Here is an 18,670-nt window from a genome sequence, read left to right as displayed (position 1 = left end):
GCGAGGAGCATGATTCACAGGGAATATTCTCGAATCTTGATATAACATTTCAAACATCTCCCATGGTTTTACAGTGAAGGAGTTTGGCTGAACGCTAAATGCGTAACGTGGCACCCATGCTATGCGTTACATAACGTTGATTTTAGGCAAATTACAGTCACCTCATGTGATTTATGGAATGAGCATTTCCCAAATTTCCAATCAGACTGTATATTCTCCAAACACCGTCGTCCTATTACCAATGAGGAAGTAACTCATAAAGTATCTATGGTCGTTTGGAGACTGGTGAAGATATGTATTAAAATGGTATATAATCAATGATGGGGAAAGTACTCACAAAAATAACCCATTACAGCCAGAGTTGGAAAGTTAATATCCAGAAAGTACAAATCCAGACCAAGGTTTTGTTTCAACAAACCAGTTGAATTCTCTGTGACTGTGACCCTTTATACGCAACAGGTCGGTTGAAACCAAATCTTGGTCTGGATTGAATCTGGATTTGGACTTGGTCTGAACTTCCTGTACCCGAACTTTCCACCTCTGTAATGGATTACTTTTGTGAGTAACTTCCCCAGTCCTGGGTATATACCGAATACATAACCACGTAAAAACGTGAGATATCAATTGTTTATTATTACTGATAATGATGACAATAATGATCATTAACTTCATCGTAATACCCCCAGTCTGGTCACACCAGGTAGTTAATGTGTCTTAGCATTTTAGCACTGAAGTGCCAGATCATTTCACAGCCATGAACTAAACTCCAAGTCCCAAGTCTATAGCACCGGTATAATTTGTCTGAAGCCTTTTCACGATACGGTGGCGCTGGGGGGATGGAGGGACACGCCGGTGTGGAATCGCCTTTATTGGGGGGTTTAAAGCTTTTCCTCGGCATGCTGGCTCTCCGTGCGGACTATGAAGGGTAATGTAACGTGCTGTTTGTCTTTCCACGCCGCATGACCGCACTCGCGGCGTGGGACGGAGCTGGCACGGCGCTAAAGGAAAGATTTTTTTATCCTGTTTTATTTGTTTAATTTTTTTGGTGCGAGTGTAAAAAAGGACCACCTCTGACTGAGAAAGCGCGAAACTGGCAGCAGATCTCACTTCAGAGGCATTTGTTTCCGAGACTTTCCTCTGTCTCCTTTCTGTGCCCAGCACTGATGATTCTTTCAGAGACTGTAGAGTCTAACCTGGGTTTGCATTGTTGGATAGACCAGGATTTTCTTTTTTAAAGTTTACAGTGCTGGTTTAAATGCAGAAAAAAAAAATAGCACAAAGTAGTCAAATCCCTGTAGGTCACCCCCCTCCCCCGCCCCGGTACTTTCGGTCCTAGCCAAACTAGTGGGATCTTCTTAGCAAACTCCCAAAACATGCCCCTCACTGAATCCACGATATTAGTGTTCCTTGCAAAAACTTTAATTAGAACAATAAATAAACAATAAAGATGCACACATCACAAAAGTAGGTATAACTTTGTAACGTCAAGCAAAATGAAATGGATGCTGCTCTTATTAGCTATGGCCCCTGTGCTAGGCATGATTCTGGGTATATGTAATTCTGCCTGAATTACTACTCTGTACAGTGACAGGACAGGCAAGGCCCCGAGCTTGGGGGGGGGGCACCCGAGCTGGGGGGGGGGGGGCACCCAAGGGCGGCCGATTACATAATACATTGCAACAACAAATCTGTGTTATTTCTATATTCAGTTTTTCACCAAAGTGAAAATATAGCACCCATGCGTATTAGATTCTCTTCATTGATAGGCTGTTGCTAAATTAGCTTTAATGCTAAAATAATGGTAATAAATTTTACCATGTTGGGGGGGGGGGGTCAGTTGGAGGGGCAGTGTTTTCTTTTTTGCCTGGGGCCCCCAAGGTCCCTAGACTCACCTCTGATTCTATATATTAATTATTAATCAAATTAGCATATTCAGAATATCAGCCAGGCGCCGTTCATTAGGACGTGTGCTTTGGGTGACGCCTGAGGAATGAGATATTGTGCTGATCTCTGAATGCTGTCTCACATGTTTACAGCCTGGCATCACCGGACGCTGCCCATGTGCTACGGAAGTTGCCCTATGGACAAGGATCCCAGCCGTAGATGCTGCCTTTCCCATCTGAGGCCATGATGCTGTAAATGCCTGGGTTTTGTGGGAGGAATCGGAGTCACTTGCAGAGGTCATTCCTTCCCACTCCAGCACCAACCAACCATCAGTACCTGCGGATCTGCCAACGCTTCCTTGTTTTATTTAGGGGAAAACTGATTATAGTTGTCGATTGTATTATAGTTTATTTTCATACTCTGAGTCATGTTCTATAAAATATGGAAAAAATAACGTTCTGTAATAACTGGAACAGGTAGTATCCATAAGTGGCTTTTAATGTAACATTAACTAACTTACTGGAAGTTCAAGCTGCCTCTACCCGCTTTTATTTTGTTTATCTTTTCTGTGCTCCTGACTGATTTGACTGATTTGACCTGAAGCTATCGCCCTCTTGCTTGCTTGTTAATTGCCCCCCCCTGACTTGATCACGGGCCCCATGGTGCGTGTTGTGCATGCAGGAAGAGGCGGCTCTGGTTTCTGTACACGGGTGACTGAAGCATTGGCCTTATTCCTAAAGCCCGCCTTCAGATTAGGGGTCTTGGGAAAGACCAGACTGGACACTTACTTACTCTCAACCTGGCGGAGACCACAGACCCACGCAAAACAATTTCTTCTGTTCAGAGTAGTTTTATTTAAAGAGCTTCAGGGTTTTCCAGCCAATCACTTCCGTGTAGTTAATTTGAAGTAGGACATTTTTTTGTATTTTCATCTTCCATACAAAAAAAAAAACGACTAACAGTTATCTGACAGTTATCAAGCAGCTCTTCTATTCCACACTGATTCAGGGTGAATTTACAGACTGTTTCATTAATTTATCTATGTTATTTTTACCTGTGCAACAAAGAAAATGTATATTAAGCAAAGGATCTTGACGCGTTTCAGATGAGTATTGGCCCGTGAGTATTGCAAATGAGGTCCATGAGCCCCCTGATAAGGACTCTGAGTGTTATCCCCCCCCCACGCTCAGGATAACAATCCCAGTAGTCTCTCTCCGCTGGCAGATGAATGGGACGGCGCCCTCCACAGTTTACGTAGCTGTCATTCTCACTGGGCAGTATCATCCATACTGTTATCTTAGCTCTTCCAGGATCAATACTGCTTTTCAAGTTGGAGGAGATAAGAGAGTGGGGGGGGGGTGTCGCCCTGGGGTTTTCAAAGGCCGGGCAGCCAGCTGCAGGGGCTGCGTTATCTCAAGCGCTGATTGGCTCAGAGTGATTCTGAGGAGCTGCAGTGGTCTGTGGAGGCCAGCCCAGTACAGGACTGGGGGCGACCGCAGGATCCGGGTATCACCACCGTGGGACGGACATCCTGCAGATACCATGATTTCACTCAGGCGGAAAAGGGGGGGGCATGGGCGCTTACAGTGCACCCATAAACAATACTTGGTCCTAGTCCCAGCACTGTTTGGGGCCCCCCGAGGTCTGATACCGCGTCCCGGTCCCGACCAGACAGACGGGCCGCCCCCCCCAAGCCTTATAACTCCTTGTGCCGCTTGCCCGGACCCCAGCGCTCTGTTCCGGCCTGGTTCTGTGGGTCAATTGGGGTGAGTTGATGCTGGCGGAGACCTGGCAGCAAGTGGGGGGTGGAAACATCCCACGTTCCACATAAAGGGCAGGAGGTGCGGGAAGTCAGCGTGAAGCTCCGAGGCTCCGAGGGCTTGTTCCTCCGATGGAACACCGCTTCCCTCCAAAATCCGGCAGGAAAATCCTAATTACACACAAGATGGAGGAACAGCCTGACGCGATACGCTCGGCGTACTCGTCTGAATTTAAAAAAGCAACCTCAAGTTCATTTTTCACGGTAATGTTGGGCTGAGGTTTTACATCTCGCATGTGGTCCCATGCCGTTCCGTTTAGCCGGACGCCTCCGTTGTGATCTGCAGGGCTGCGGCCTTGAAATTGAAAAATAGTATCGTAACAAATTGCAATTACTGAATTGTGGCTAATTAGGATTTATAGTGCAGGAATTGCCAGAGTATGGAGGAGTGGAGCGTGTCCGGGGGATTCTACGCTGATTTTCACCTTGTGAGCAGATGTTTCGCTGGGGGTCCATTGTGGTGAGGAGCTGGGGTCCCTAAAGCGTAAACACACACTTACTGTATTTCACATTACAGTATCAGCTGTCAGCTACTTCAGATTATTCCTGAAATTCTCTCTCTTGGACTGAATACCTATCATACTGGCATTTTACAGTTAAGTCATTTTTTTAATGAACATCATATTTCTGGAGTTTCTAAATAGCTTGAAAGACCATTTTTACTATAAGTAACCTTAAGAAAGTCATTCATTAAAAAATAAAAAGTAGCCTCTCTCTCTAAAATATCCATCCATACATACATACTTCTAACCATTTACCCTGCTGTGATTCACAGCTGATGGGATACCAGTCTGTCTAATATATACATATATAATCCATCCATCCATTATCCATATATAATATACAAGTAAAATACTTTTAAACTTCCTGCTGGACAAGTCAATCCAAATAAATTCCAATTTCCTGCTAGACAATCCACCAAAAGCATTAGAACGATAAAAAGTTTATTTTTTGTACGTTAAAAAGAACGTTCGCTTCCACGTACAAAACGAAACGGACGGATATATCTCCCCGCTTCCTTCTGAATCTAATTTTGCCACTTATCTGTTTGAATCTGACCAGTTTTTTCTTTTCTTCGCCATATTTGAAAGTTTGTTTTTCCACTATAGGAAGACCACATCAAACACAGAGGCATTGCAGTGGAGGAGCAGCCAGGCTAAGTAGATTAACTTAACTCAATATCTTACGCAAATAACTGGGAGCCGTGCTCCCTCTCATCCCGGCCCTGAAAGGTGCGGCTGCCTGTAGCTGGGACAGGGCGGCAGAGGTCCAAGCGGGGGCCGGGAGATCTGCCCTCAGCTATCTCTTTAACCCCCCCGCCCTGGCCTCTGTTTCCAGGCTCCTGTGATGAATTACTGCCCCGCTCTGCCGACCCCCGTCCTCCCCCGCCCCCGGGCCAGCGGCCGAGGCCCCTGGGGTCTGCCAGGTCACGCCGGTCAGGACGGCTGGACTAGGGGACGCGGCTTCAGGGGGCCTGATGCTATCTGTGGACAGGAAGAGCTCAGTACCACTTCCTTTTCTGTCAGGCTATTTAATCCCATTTACTGGCCCTTCGAGGCTCTCGGCGCCCCGGCAGGGTGACACCGGTTCGCAGGCATCGTCGCCGTCGCCAACTCCCCTCACCCCCACAAGGCACTGCTTCGATCAGACAGAGATGCTTCCGGTGTGGGGGTGCTCAGAAAGCCCCCCCACCCCGATGCTTTTATTGTGTGTTTCAGGCCATGCAGGGGCACGTGGCTCTGTGTCCAACACGCCAGCCCTCACAGGCGCCAAGGTGGGGCAGTGGCTGGGTTGTGGGTTTCGGAGGCAGTTGCCGAGCAACTTGGGGGATTATTGTCACCGACAAACTCACACACGCATGAGACATACAAACTGGCTTAAGGACAGATATATGAATCCTGGCTTTCCATGTCTTTGATCTTATAAATGTATTTTTCTTGCAAGGCTCATATATTTTTACAAACAAAAGCTACTGATTATCCACAGAAAATCCATGTAAAAACTTAAATGGGAATCAGGGATCAGTCTGAGATTTGGTATCCCCCCCCCCCCATATGGCAGTCATGTGAAACTGTCCCCCGTACATCATTGGGGCAGCCACAACATGACATCACCACCTGGGTAGCTCTCTGACCTCCACGCAGTGACGTTACGCCCCGGTGTTCCAGTGCGACGTGTGCGACCACGCCGTCCTTCCCGGCGGTATCCGACGGAATATCCGGGTTTCACAACTTCATCTTTGCGCGAATGCAGATTCCCTAAAAAGGAAAAGCAGGAAAAAAGGAAAAGTCGGGAATGGTTTTCTGTAGAAACTCGATCCGGTGCCTAATCAGGCCATCGATTCCCCGGCGTAATGTGGGTCAAACATCCCAGATCTGCTTTCAAAGGAGCAGTGAATCAATTTCCATAGAACAAATCCCTGCCCTGTTTGCATGAGGCCCGGACTCTCATACGCGTTTCAGCACTTCCCTAACCTTTTTGATCACATTCGGGAGGGAAGGCGCAGTCAGCCTCTGATTAGCGGAAAACCCTCCCGACGGAATGTGGGATTTTTTCCCCCAACTATCCCATTTTATAATTTAACCCAGAGTGGCTGCAAAAACATGTGAAAGTGTCATTTTTAGGGATGAGATTTTCTTCTTCCTTTTTAGACACTCTGATTGCATGTCTGCGGACCGTCGTGCATTTCTGTTAACTGTGATTTATTTTGTCTGGGCTGACATTTTTGAGTCCCCCATGTAACTCGCAAACATACCATCCATCTTCCATTAATGCTTACCCAGAGTAGACTAACCACATTGCAGGAATTGCAGGACCAAAGAGTGTAAGATCAGGACCAGTGAGGCCAGACCCACGCAGATTAAGGTGTCTTACATGCTGGTTAGATCAGTCACTCTGAGATCATGCTCATTCACAGGGTCGCCCCTTCTCCTGATCAGTCTGCAACTGAAGTGTGGGTGGAAACCAGTGTTATTATTTATGCTAAAAATACGGAGAAGGACAAAGATGACCCAGGGTAGGTGTTAACCCACAAGCCCCCCAGGCGGTGCAACATCTGCAGTCACCCACCCCTCCCCACAAGCACAAATAAAATATAAACATTTATTAATTTTCAGAAGTTGTTTGCATCACAAATCACTGATAACCCATTTCCTGGAATTTGCCATCACTGACTCACTAAGTCACTGACGTTCTTGTAACAACTGTTATTGCCCAAAGTTCCACAGAAGAGCAACACTCCAAGTTAATTGTCTTTAAATATTATGGGAACAAACATAAAATCTGTGGAGAAGGTAGAGAAACGGAGACTCCTGACTGACAGAGTTATTCAGGGATGGTAACGCATGTTACGATAAACTAATTAATTGTGCCCCAGGAATCCTACAAAAAAATGATAGTTCTGCCAAGGTCTTGTGGAATACATCTGCAAAAGGAATTCATTTTAAAGGGAAAAGAGCCCCTTTCATCAAGGGGGGGGGGGAAGTCTTTACCTCTGGCTTGAACAGCACTGGGACCCACAATCCTACCAGCTTCTGGTTAGAGTATCTGTGTCTTTATTCTAATCCAGACACATTTACACACTGGGGGGCTGGCTGTCACTCCCTTGATCATTCCTGGAGCTAGGGTGGGGGTGGTTCTGAGGGTGGGGGTGGTGGTGGTGGTGGTGGTGGGGGGGGGGGTCTTTGAGCGGGAGGATTTGGACCTATCTAAGTGTTCATCAATCAGGCTCATGCTGGAAATTCGGGTTCCTGGAGCCAAAACCTCACTGCCCGTTTGGGAGAGTTTCCTACTCTCAAAGCCATTCCTCCCAAGGCTTGTAGGACAAGGGATTTCCGTGACAGCGATCCTTGGTTTAGATTGAAATGGAGAGAAGGTTCTGGAGATGTTCAGAGACACGGCAGGGTCATTGTCTGGTAGCTGTACTTGTCTTTAAGATGTTTTGAGGTCCATTGGATTCAGACACCACTGCCGAGTTGGACTGGACTGGGCACCAAGGCCATTGTCACCCCTATCTGTCCTGCAGGCTTACTGGCTTGACCAATTATGTCACTGCACCTTTAAAATGGGCCAGGAAGTAACCTTTTCAGGTTTGGGATCATGGGATTGAAACACATAAGATCTCAGCACTGCCAAGTCACTTTATCTCTGCCCTAGAGCCCAGTAAACAATAGGCCCCATAAATTTGTAGCTAATCCACCCTAAAAACAGGTGTGTAATCTAGCTCTCTGGCACAAACAGTCCCGGCGCTGGTCTTTCCCACCTTCTGTACTTTGGCTTTCATACTTTATGGAAAGCCCAAGGAGCTGGACACGAATATCTCCGCTTGTTTTGGCCGTGGCTCGTCTACTGCATGTTGCAAAAGATCTTTGGCGTTAAATGCAAAAAATTTTAGAGAAAGTAGCAGATCCGTTCTGAGGACTTTCGCGTGACTTGACTGCATTTGGAGTCTTAGGCCCCCACGCTCCAGCAGGGCTGACCACCCATACTGCCTGACTGCTGGGTTCAAGCACCACAAAGATGGTGCCTGAGCAGAACTATTACTCTCCTCACGGACAACAAAAATATTTGAATAATTGTGGTCATTTGTCATTTTTTCCCCCCGTAGATCTTGAATATCTCCTTTACATGTAATGCACCTGGTCACCGGTCAGTTGTTAATCATTTAACCATCAGTTTTGCTACACTGTGTGTTTGTGAATCTTTGCTTTATCTCTTGATCATTCCAGTTGTACAACTGCACTAGCGGAAGATGTTTTCTTGGACAACAGAATAGTCATCCAGTCCACCTCTCTCTGTTTCGATCCGACGGGGTAGCATTTGATCACCACTCAGTCGTCTTTTGTGGAGTAACGGCGTTCCTGGACCTGGTTACTCCCCTCCCAGCGTTTGCACCCTCAATATATCAGAGGCTTTACCCTCTTCAAGCGCCGTTTTGGCTAAAGAGGCCTGTGATGGATGTGACACTTTATGCATCACTGATATTGAACCTCTTAGCGATAAATTACCATGAAAATGTGCTTAGGTCTTAAATCCCTTTTAAATTAAAAAGCAGAGAATATAACCGGTAAATATGATCAGTTAATTTTTGTCAAACCATCCTCCTTGCCTGCACACCTCAGGTTAATAAAACTAAATATATTCAGTAACTATAATTCCATAAAAAATTCTAAGCCTCAGCAAGTTGAGTATCAAGCAAAACTTGGTCAAATCAATCCTAAGGTTTGTTGCTTGCTGATGGATTTGCTTCTTGAGAAACTATTTGTTAATTTAGGTGGGAAGCTGAAACATTGGAGCAGGCTTGTGAAACTGGCACGGTCTGCTGTTCACGAGCCATTTCAGAAAAATGATAAATAAAATGTAAAATTCCAGCGACCGGTGGTTTTATTTGGCCGTAATGATCATAACGGAGGCTTTGGGGTCTAAGGCGGCCTCCTCTGTCGCTGGGATTCCGGCTTCGTTCCTTTTTCTCCTGAAGCAGCTGGCAGTCAGAGTTGGAGCTGCTCAGAAGAGCATTTTGGGGAGGAACTGTACGGGTTTTTTTTTAGCTATTTGTACTGGAACTCCAACCCGAATCCGTAAGGATTTGGTTTTGTTTCATGTGGATCTGGGGAACGGGAGAGAGGGGAGGAAAATTCTTACATTTTAGAAACAAGAGAAAGAACATAATTATTGGCCCAACGATATCAAAAGCTTTCATCCCCAAACGTAGCTAACCAAAATGTGAAGAACAAGTTTATTAAACAGCAGTTGAGAATCCCGGGAAAATAATCCTGCAATGGTAATCTGTGTGACTCTTCTATACAAAGTTGTTATTTTATCTTATTACTTTCAGAAGCCTGGTAACTTCGGGATTCAGCATAATATAATCTGTAATATACAGAAATTTGTTACTGAAAGTGTTTTACCCGTATATTCTGCTTTTCTACACTTGACTACAGCTGTACACTGCAGACTGCAGAAAATGCAGGATCGATGGTTCGATTTAAAGTTACCTTAAAGTAAAAGGCTACTCTTGGTGAAGCACAACGAATTCAATCTCATTCCCGCAAAACTAAATATTTTGAATAGAAGGAAAACACATTTTAACTGGTTTGTAATATGGGACAAGAAATTTGCAAAATGTTGCTGTCTTAAATATCAATCAATAGCACTGTTTTGCGTCCCAGTGGGGAAAATATCACCTAGAAGATGACCGATCTGCGAAAGCCGATATTCTGCGGGGAATATAACGGAGAGTATCTGTTTCTAAGCGTCCGCGTTTCTGGAACATTCTTCCCAAAGGCTGGTAACCCAGAACCCAGAGGTCTGGATCGAGGTGAGCTGACTGATACCTCCAGGAAATGGAGACGACCCCGTGTTATGACAAGGACCGATTCGAATCTGTCAAGGAACGATGCAACAAAACCATACCAGACAAAAGGCCATTATTGAGATGCGGAGCCTAATTCCAGCCTAGGGTCTGGCCTGGAAAAAGGCTGCCCGCTAAATATGGAAACAAGTTTCCCTCACATCTGAAAGACAAAAATAACCATGTTTCTGCAGTATATTATACGTTTTCTTTTTTTCTTTCCTCTGTGTGAGCACAAAAGCACGAGCAGAATTTCTTCTGTGATAATACTGTCATCATCTCCGCAGCTTCAAAGGCCCCTGGTCCAGTCAACTGGGATTTTCGCTTTTCGTCTGGGGGGGGATGGACCGCGCTCTTCCCCCCGGCTCAGGCTTCGGCCAAATTGATAACAGATTTCCTGCTCCCCCCTCTGGAGGGGGTCCACACCTCGTCACTGTTGACAGCCCATACCGATTTTCTTTTTTGTTTTGTTTTTTTTTTTGACATGCTTCTTAAAAAAAGTTCTAGCGATGACATTTGTTTACATGAGGAATGGCCTTCCACTTTGTGCGAGCGGACCAGGCAGGATGTCAAATCGACACATAGGATATGATGTCATAGAAGTTTGTGTTGGATTGCATCCTGCCGCATGCAGCCTGTGTGGCTTTGCTGTCTTGTTCTCCATTGATATAGTTTCATCGGAGTATCTGAATGGATCAGAACCACCAGTCCACACGATGTTTTGCATCCACTGTTCTTCTGGTCATGGGACAGATGTTGGGCTTAGGAGAAACGGCTGCTACATGTCCTTTAATCATTAATGTACGATGCTAACATTTACATTTTATTCATCGTTTATTAAAAATTAATTGCATAATAGCAGGCCTGGTCCACACAGATTTTGTCAGATTTAAACTCCACCCAATACCTGTTTTGCCAAGGATGGGTAAGTAAATCTGGTTAAGTACAGTTGTGGGTTAAGCTGGTTACACTGCAAGCCGACGGCTAAAAATTAGCACCAACCAAGACTGATGACTGATCGCCTCTTGTCCCCTCCCGAAAACTGTCAGAATATACTCTGGACCGCATTTGCATGACTAGAGGTGACTGTTGTCCTACAGCCCAATCAGACAGCTCAGTGGACAGGCACGCAATCACCGACTCTCACTGGACCGACACGCAGTCACCGACTCTCACTGGACCGACACGCAGTCACCGACTCTCACTGGACCGACACGCAGTCACCGACTCTCACTGGACTGCAGTCCCCGACTCTGACTGACAGCCCGACAGCTTTCGATGGTCAAAAATCAGCTTGGTGCGTTCCCAGCTTAAGAATGTGGCCTTGTAACTGATAGACTGCTGGTTCCAGTCCCATGGAGTCCCCCCCCCCCCCACCTCGCTCTAATACCCCCAGATGAGGCAGTCAACATAAACTACTCCAGTAAACATCAAACACCGTGAATGGGGATTAGGGGTAAGAGAGTCAGCTGAGAGGCTAAAGGTAAACAAGCTGCTTGAGGTGAGGAAAAAACACGACGGCTATCAGTCAAACCGGGGTGACAGCAAACAGGAGCGGCCTGACAGCAGAAAGCACAGCCGGACATTCGGACGTGAACCTTTTGATCTGAGAGTCTCTCATGCTGTGCCAGAGCTGTTTAGCACATGAGCTAAGGGGGCTATGTGGAAAGGAACGAAATGGCACGGGTAGGTTCTGGGCCCCTGATTACCTAATGGCGCTCATGTGGTGGATCAGGTAGAGAGGGCCGCCCCTCCAGCACAAAGAGACGGTGCGAAATGGAGAACAGGAGAGGGGGAGAGATGGCACTGCAGGACTTGGCCAGAGATGAGAAAAAACAAAAGACGCAGTAACCAAAAGCACAGGATCTGCTTTCTATAAAATCCTGGCCTCATCTGAGACCGGCGCACTGCAGTCATAAATCCCCCCCCCCCAGCCCTCCTTTGAGGTGTTTCAGCACAGGAATGGAGGGTCTTTTTCATGATTACCGCAGAACAATTAGGGGGAAATATATTTTCTTTAACCTCCGGGGCAGCAGGGAGTTTCTGAGCACAGAAAGATGACTAGCTCTCGCTGGACGTTACGTTGTGATTTCGAAGCGGGTGTGAGCGCTGGCAGGGGGCGGCTTGCCCGGGGAGGGGGCGGCTTGCCCGGGGAGGGGGCGGCTTGCCCGGGGAGGGGGCGGCAGGCGGGCCGCTTTCACACAGCCGGGAAACTCACTATGAATGACACGCATCTGCACGAAGGCCGGCACTTCCACTCTCGGGAGGGTCCGGCAGTTGTACCATTGCGTCAGGTACTTAATCGGGGGGGAAAATGGGAGAATGTCCCCCAGTAGAAACTGGAATTCGTTTTGGACGGGAGAATCAGCAGCGCAATGTAAATAAATCACTTCATCCAGGAGTTTATAACCCAACTGTAAGGGCAGGTAGGAGGTCCAGCTAGAGACAGTGATACAATCTCACGGGCGAGCAGAGCTGGCAGGACAACACACCGAACGACGGCCGGGCAGCTACTGTCTATTTTATTATTATTTTTTTACAATATGTTCCTCCCTTATTGCGGCGTTATTAAAACCAGACCGCAGATTTTCGTGGGCTGCCATTATGCAATCCCTGGAAAGGGATGACAGGCACCCCCCCGCCCCCCGCCCCCACGCTGGATTGGGAAGGAGAGGGCTGGGGCTTTCAATGTCGTGATGAAGTGGAAGAAACCAAGATAAGCCCTGAGAGGGCCAGACAACGCTGTCCAGGAGATAAATACATGCTTCTGGGCGCACGGAGGTGGGTCTGAATGTAGATTTTGGGGGGGGGGGGGTAAGAGGACAACAAAATATTCAACGTACCGCCGGCGTGACACTGACACAAGCGTTGCTTGTCAGTTACCCATCAGAGGATCCTGTTTGATTGGACAGTGAATGTCCATGGTCGTGGAGAAGCTGGCGGGGCGTCCCTCAGAATGGGTACGTCTCACCACGCCTGCAGCAGCCGGTCTGCAGCTGTAACGCCGTCCGCAAGCAGGGGACGGCAGCGAGGCACGGCAGGAATGTGTTTCCATTGGAGAGATGACAGGAGGGAGGACATGGCCGCACCCAGTAGGACGGATAGTCTGATGTTTCTGTTCCGTCGCCGTGTCTCCCTGGGTTTCTGTTTGCTCAGGTGGGCAGTGACCCAGCCTGAAACAAGCCCCACCCCCCCCACCCCCACCCAGATGGCATGCTTGGGGACCGGTGACTATACAGCAAGTCTGCAGAACACTCTCCTGGTGCAACGTGTGTGGGAGCAGGACGGGGAAAAGAGAAGAACAGAGGAGCGGGAGGGAGATGGATAGAGAGAGGGAGAGACAGAGTGAGATGGTGTGGAGAAAGGGAGAGAGAAAAAGAGGGAGGGAGGGGCTGATAGTACTTTGGCTAAAATAACTTTTGTTAATGACTTCACTTATTCTGTTATTTATCCTGCAAACAGAATTACCCGAATTAATTCAGAGACTGCCAAAATCAGAGAGACAGAAAGTGACTGAGCTCATAAGACTTTTTTAATGAACACTTAATGACTGTTTTTTAAATTTTTTTTCTAGTTGGAATTCCTGTGTGCGTCATGCGTGTACAGGGACTAATCAGGGACAGAGGGGAGCAGCCGGGACCACGGCCTTCTGTCTGAGGTCAGAGGATCCGCTTTTAAGGTCTAATCGATGTTCAGGTTTTGCCTCAGACTTGTAGATTTACAAAAAGGTTCATTTTTAAGACAACATAACATGGAGCACCTGTAGGTCTGAAGTTTGTCCCTCTGATCCCTGGTCTGTCATCCCTGGTGCCTGGTTCACTCCCATGTTTCGTCTGTTTCGTCTGTATGGTTTGTTCGGTGTTGGTTTCGCCTGTTATCCTGTTGTTTCGGTCCTGGTCCGGTGCCTGGTTCCGTGTGTCCGTGCGTTCTGTCCGCCATTTCACTAACCATCCTCACCTGCACCAGGTCAGCCCCTCGTTAATCTCATATATGTGTGCTTCCCAGTCCTGTGTTCCCCAGTCCAATCATTGATGTCGCTCCTTTTGTCTGCCCGTGTCCATCCCCATACTAGACTTCTCATTTTCACCCCTTGCAGTCTTGTTTGTTTCCCTGCTCCCATTCTGTTCAATAAAGACCCTTTTGTTTTCCTTAAATGCCTGCCCTCAAATCCTTCGTTTCGCAAGTCACGACAGAATGATCGACCTCTACAGATTGCCTAGCAGCCATCCCCAGGAGCCACTTGCGCTCCGCATCTCTGCCGGCCCGATCCTCCCTGCACCCAGCCTTCCTCAGCCTGAGCCTCTTGTCTGCTCACCGCTGATGGACCCCCTTAGCGACAGCGATCTGGAGGAGGCCAACGAGCCCAATAAACCCAATGAGCCTCCCGCCATGCGGATGGCCCCGCCCCACCAGTACCAGCACAGTATGAGAAAATGTAATAACTGTTTCAGATTACTGTGATCTTTTAAATGCTCACAGGAGCAGATGAGGGACACAAAGTTATTTGTGGATCAGAGTCGGCATGAGGCCTTGCAAACAGGGTGAGAGAGAAAAACACAACAAAGGTTAAGATAACACCACTTTTATATTCATACGTCTGTTATGTCCTCTAGTAAACATACAAGCTACTAATGTGATCCTTTATAAGCAACTCTATCACTGCTGTACATGAAATGCAGTCTCCAGTTTGAGCCCCCAGTGTGGAGGCATGATTGTCCAGCCAAACATATTAACTCCAGTGACAGGGTCATATCAGTCGAAACCGAACCACTGACCAGGCATAAATCCTTCATGCTTTAAAAATTATTATTATTATTATTATCATCATCATTATTATTCTACGCCTCTTTTCTGTACACACTTGTCCTATCCAGGGTCACAGTGGTCCGAGAGCCAATCACAGAAGCTGTGGACACAAAGCAAGGAATAACCTGGGGTAAGGCGAATAATAATAATAATAATAATAATAATAATAATAATAATAATAATAATGGCTGCTATAACACTCAGGGATACGCACAGTGTCACGCATCCTTTCACATCGCACCATCCTTAATTACAGGGAAACTAGAATAATATGCTGCCGTTTGCTTACGTAATGCACGAGCTGCGGCCGGCACTTCGCGTTCAAAGAAACGCGGATCGCTCCCTGGACTGAGGCACGTTTCGCGTGAACAGAAAGCAGCATCATTACCGGACGCCGCATATCGGACGCATCGCGGTTAGCGCCGCTTTATTTTAGGAGCTGCCCCGTTTCTGCCCAGTTTCCTCCCGCACCGCACGCTAAATGAAACGCATCGCTTCTCCTGTTTGAACGCTTTGATTCCGACACGTATCATTAAGATTATGGAAAAGCGGGCGGTGGAGACTGTGTCGGCACGGCACGCATCCGCAATGTGTCCACCGGCGGCGCTGTTCGCCACTCCGGCGCTCATTTTACAGACCGGATTTAATAAGCTTCTCAATTTTTGTGGAAAATAGTTGCCCGGACAAATAAAGAGAAGTTTCCTTTTCCTTTTGCTGGTGGGAGTCTTGGAAAACAGGTAAAGCAAGAAGTTGCTGTGGCATCTATCTATCTACCCATCATAGCTTTATTTCAGAGGAGATTCACCAATTCAATTCCTACTCCTACTCCTGAAGAACACACTCCTGATTACTTGGAGGTTTGGGAGCTTTCTGGTGCTGTCGAATGCTGATGAATGCAACTGATATAGCCTGAGTGTCTTTACTTATGTGTCCAGTCTGCTGATTGATGAGTACCATGATGCCCAAGAGGACAACAGGGCTATTGCTGCTTTGCTCGGCTGTTTATACTGTGCGGTCTGTCATCCTCTCGCAGTTTTCACACTGTGCAGGTCCTGCACCCTTCAGCTTGTGGTCATTTTTGTCCAAACGTTGCATTCTATGTCCTTTGGGGTGGGGGCCGGTAAGCATTATGTTAATTGAACATGCAGGGTACTGGAAGGCTGCCAGTTTATAAAGCACTGAATTCCACCAGGTGGTACATGTAGCAGGCGGGGTTTTCTCAGCCATCTGGGGTTTCTGGGACTCACCCCCCCCCCCCCACCATCTTTAAAGAAAGAGCACATGAAGGATTTGCTGAAATGAACTGGATGTTAGGTAGCAGAGAGGAGCTGATGCTGTAGCAGCTGTTGCACTGGATGGTCCCGTCATCGTGCTGTCGAGTCATGGCCATGGCGCCTGTCTCATCGCTATGGCGATAGCGAGTCGGGCTCAGCGGTCCTCTCCATCTGTGATGGTGACAAGCCGTACTGTCTGGTCACTAAAGCCTGATGAGGTGGCTTCACGGTTCCACCTACGGGGCGGGGGACCACCGCCTTTTCACTCCGCCCCCATATCCCCGCCTCCCCCACTCTGCTGAAACTCCATCCCATCCCGGCCTCCTGCCTGTCCCATGCTGACCCCCTGCCGCCACCCCTCCCCAGGACAAGTGCAGTGGCCCCGCTGCGTCCCCGTCTGGCACCCCTCAGCGCAGGACAGCATGACGTTCTGTTTGATGATGGTTGCCAGATGTTATTTCCGGTCTGGCGTTTCCCTGCACTGCCAAGGACAGACGGGACATGTGGCTGGAATGGTGACCCCCCCCCCCCATAGGGGGTATGGAATACCTCTCAGCTTTCAGGCTGCTGTGCCGGGTCCCTGGTTCCGTGACTAAGGTAAATAACCACGGAGTGAGGATACAGCTAATGTAGCAGGACAAGGTAATCATCCCTGGAAGCAACTCCAGTGCTCACCCAAGCCAAAGGGTGATCCGCAGTGACACATGTGATTATTTCCTTTAGTGGCAGATGTTGGGGGGGCAAGGAAGGGCGGGTGGGGTGGGGGGGGAGGCTACTGGGAGCCGTGTTTCTTTCAAAGCAGCTCCTTCAAGGAGCTCCACGCAGCGGCGGAGAATTATCAAGGAAGCCAGAGGGGGCTGCAATGCATCCTGGGAAATGTCCTGGGCTGGAACATAAAGGCTTATATATTTTGGCATTTCGTGGAAAATGCCAGCATAACTCCAGTTATACTTAAATATCCCAGCAGATTCTTTAATGTGGCAGCCTGTATACTGGAGGGGGGGGGGGGGTGATTCACTTTAAATGTGGAATTACCTGGTAAAAAATACTCAGGTTGCAAGCCAGTTATGGATCCATTGGTGCACTGGGAAGCTCACTAAGCCTGAGGTGTGACCTGCAGATCACCCAGCATGCCCAGAACACCACCTGGAAAGTCCTCAATAAAATGCTGTATGGGAAATGTTGAGATATGATGGTAGATGTGCCTTGTTTTGCCCATTCAGAGTGTTTGATTGTAAATAATAAGTCCCAAATGATTCACACGTATCTCAATTTCAGGCCAACGTATCAATAACCCTAGAACACAGTCACCTAAACCAAGGTAAAAGTTTTAAGAATAGACATATAATAAATGTCAGAATGAAATGTTAAATACGGAGCTTTTAAATAAGATTTGTTTATATACATGCATTACATGCGTGTTTTACTATCCATAATACGTATTTGTTGCAGATTTACGGGCTGTGCCCCTCCCACTGCCCTTTGCATGTGCCCCCTTGACCTGTGGCAGGGTTCATTACCACGCCGTTGGCAGTTAATCAAAGACAAACGCAGGCTGCGGTCACAGGAGCCCGACCCTCGGCGCAGAAAATGCCGCAGAGACGTGCGACAGCGAGCGGGACCTTCGGATCTGCACATAATCTAAGGTCGTTTTCCTACAGGACCGTAATCCGCTGCTTAAAGCCAACGCACGTTGTGTATATTCGTTAGCGAGTAAGGCAGTAAATTTTAATTTTGTTTGTGTGACTTACTGGGACACACCTTAACAAAACACACAAAAAAAAGCGGACCAGTTAATGCTTAACCGCAAAGGCGAAATAACTTTTTCCGATGTTTTAAGGAGGGTATGTGTGACTCTTACCTCCTCATTCCCAGAGGGATGATCATCTGTATACAGAGAGGAGTATGAGAACATGGAGTCAGCAACATTAAATCTTTTTTTCTCAGCATTTTAATCATTATCCTCACCCGAGACCTTGGCATCACATACCCCTGTAAATCAGCCTAATAAGATCATAAACGCTGAACGGGAGCCACCGCCTCTCAGGACAAAGTCTCAGGTCTCGAGGAAAAACACTCTGGTTCCCTGACAATGAGGCTTAGGGACTGACTGTTGTTCTGCCATTTGGTAAGAGACGTAAAGTTAAGCCCAGCAGACATCATTACCCGCGCGATGGGGGATGCAGAGGCTTGCAAAACTGTCTCTGGCTCATCCAGCAACCAATTAGGCAAAATTACATTCGCTGACCTTCACCGTTTATGTTGCTGAAATGCTTTTAATGAAGCCAAATAAGCTTCGCTTTGTGTAAACAGCTAATTAATGAAGTTCAGTGGTATTTCCCATGACATGATATTAATATCCGTTGCTTTTTTTATGTAGGCCAGAAACAGGGAGAGAACTTTTAGATTTTTTTCCTGTTCCTAGTGCAAGATAGATAGATAGATAGATAGATAGATAGGTAGATAGATAGATAGATAGATAGATAGATAGAATTCTCCTTATTTGCGCAACTGCACAGACAAAAGGGTGCAAATGAC

The 18,670-nt window shown here is 47.3% G+C and overlaps 1 long non-coding RNA gene across 1 annotated transcript in view; it reads right to left on the bottom strand.

The window, feature by feature from the left end:
- Window positions 1-2,729: 2,729 nt before the first annotated feature.
- Window positions 2,730-18,670, bottom strand: part of LOC111846908 (uncharacterized) — a 39,619-nt gene continuing 23,678 nt past the window's right edge. The window contains exons 3-4 of the long non-coding RNA XR_002838971.2: window positions 5,838-5,961; window positions 2,730-4,180 (exon numbers count right to left, since the gene is read on the bottom strand). This is a non-coding gene — a long non-coding RNA (uncharacterized lncRNA). The remainder of the gene's footprint in view (window positions 4,181-5,837; window positions 5,962-18,670) is intronic.

The sequence above is a fragment of the Paramormyrops kingsleyae genome, chromosome 23 (genome assembly GCF_048594095.1).
Source record: "Paramormyrops kingsleyae isolate MSU_618 chromosome 23, PKINGS_0.4, whole genome shotgun sequence".
NCBI lineage: Eukaryota > Metazoa > Chordata > Actinopteri > Osteoglossiformes > Mormyridae > Paramormyrops > Paramormyrops kingsleyae.
The sequence above is the reverse complement of the archived record's forward strand: the minus strand, read 5'-3'. Positions and strand labels throughout refer to the sequence as shown.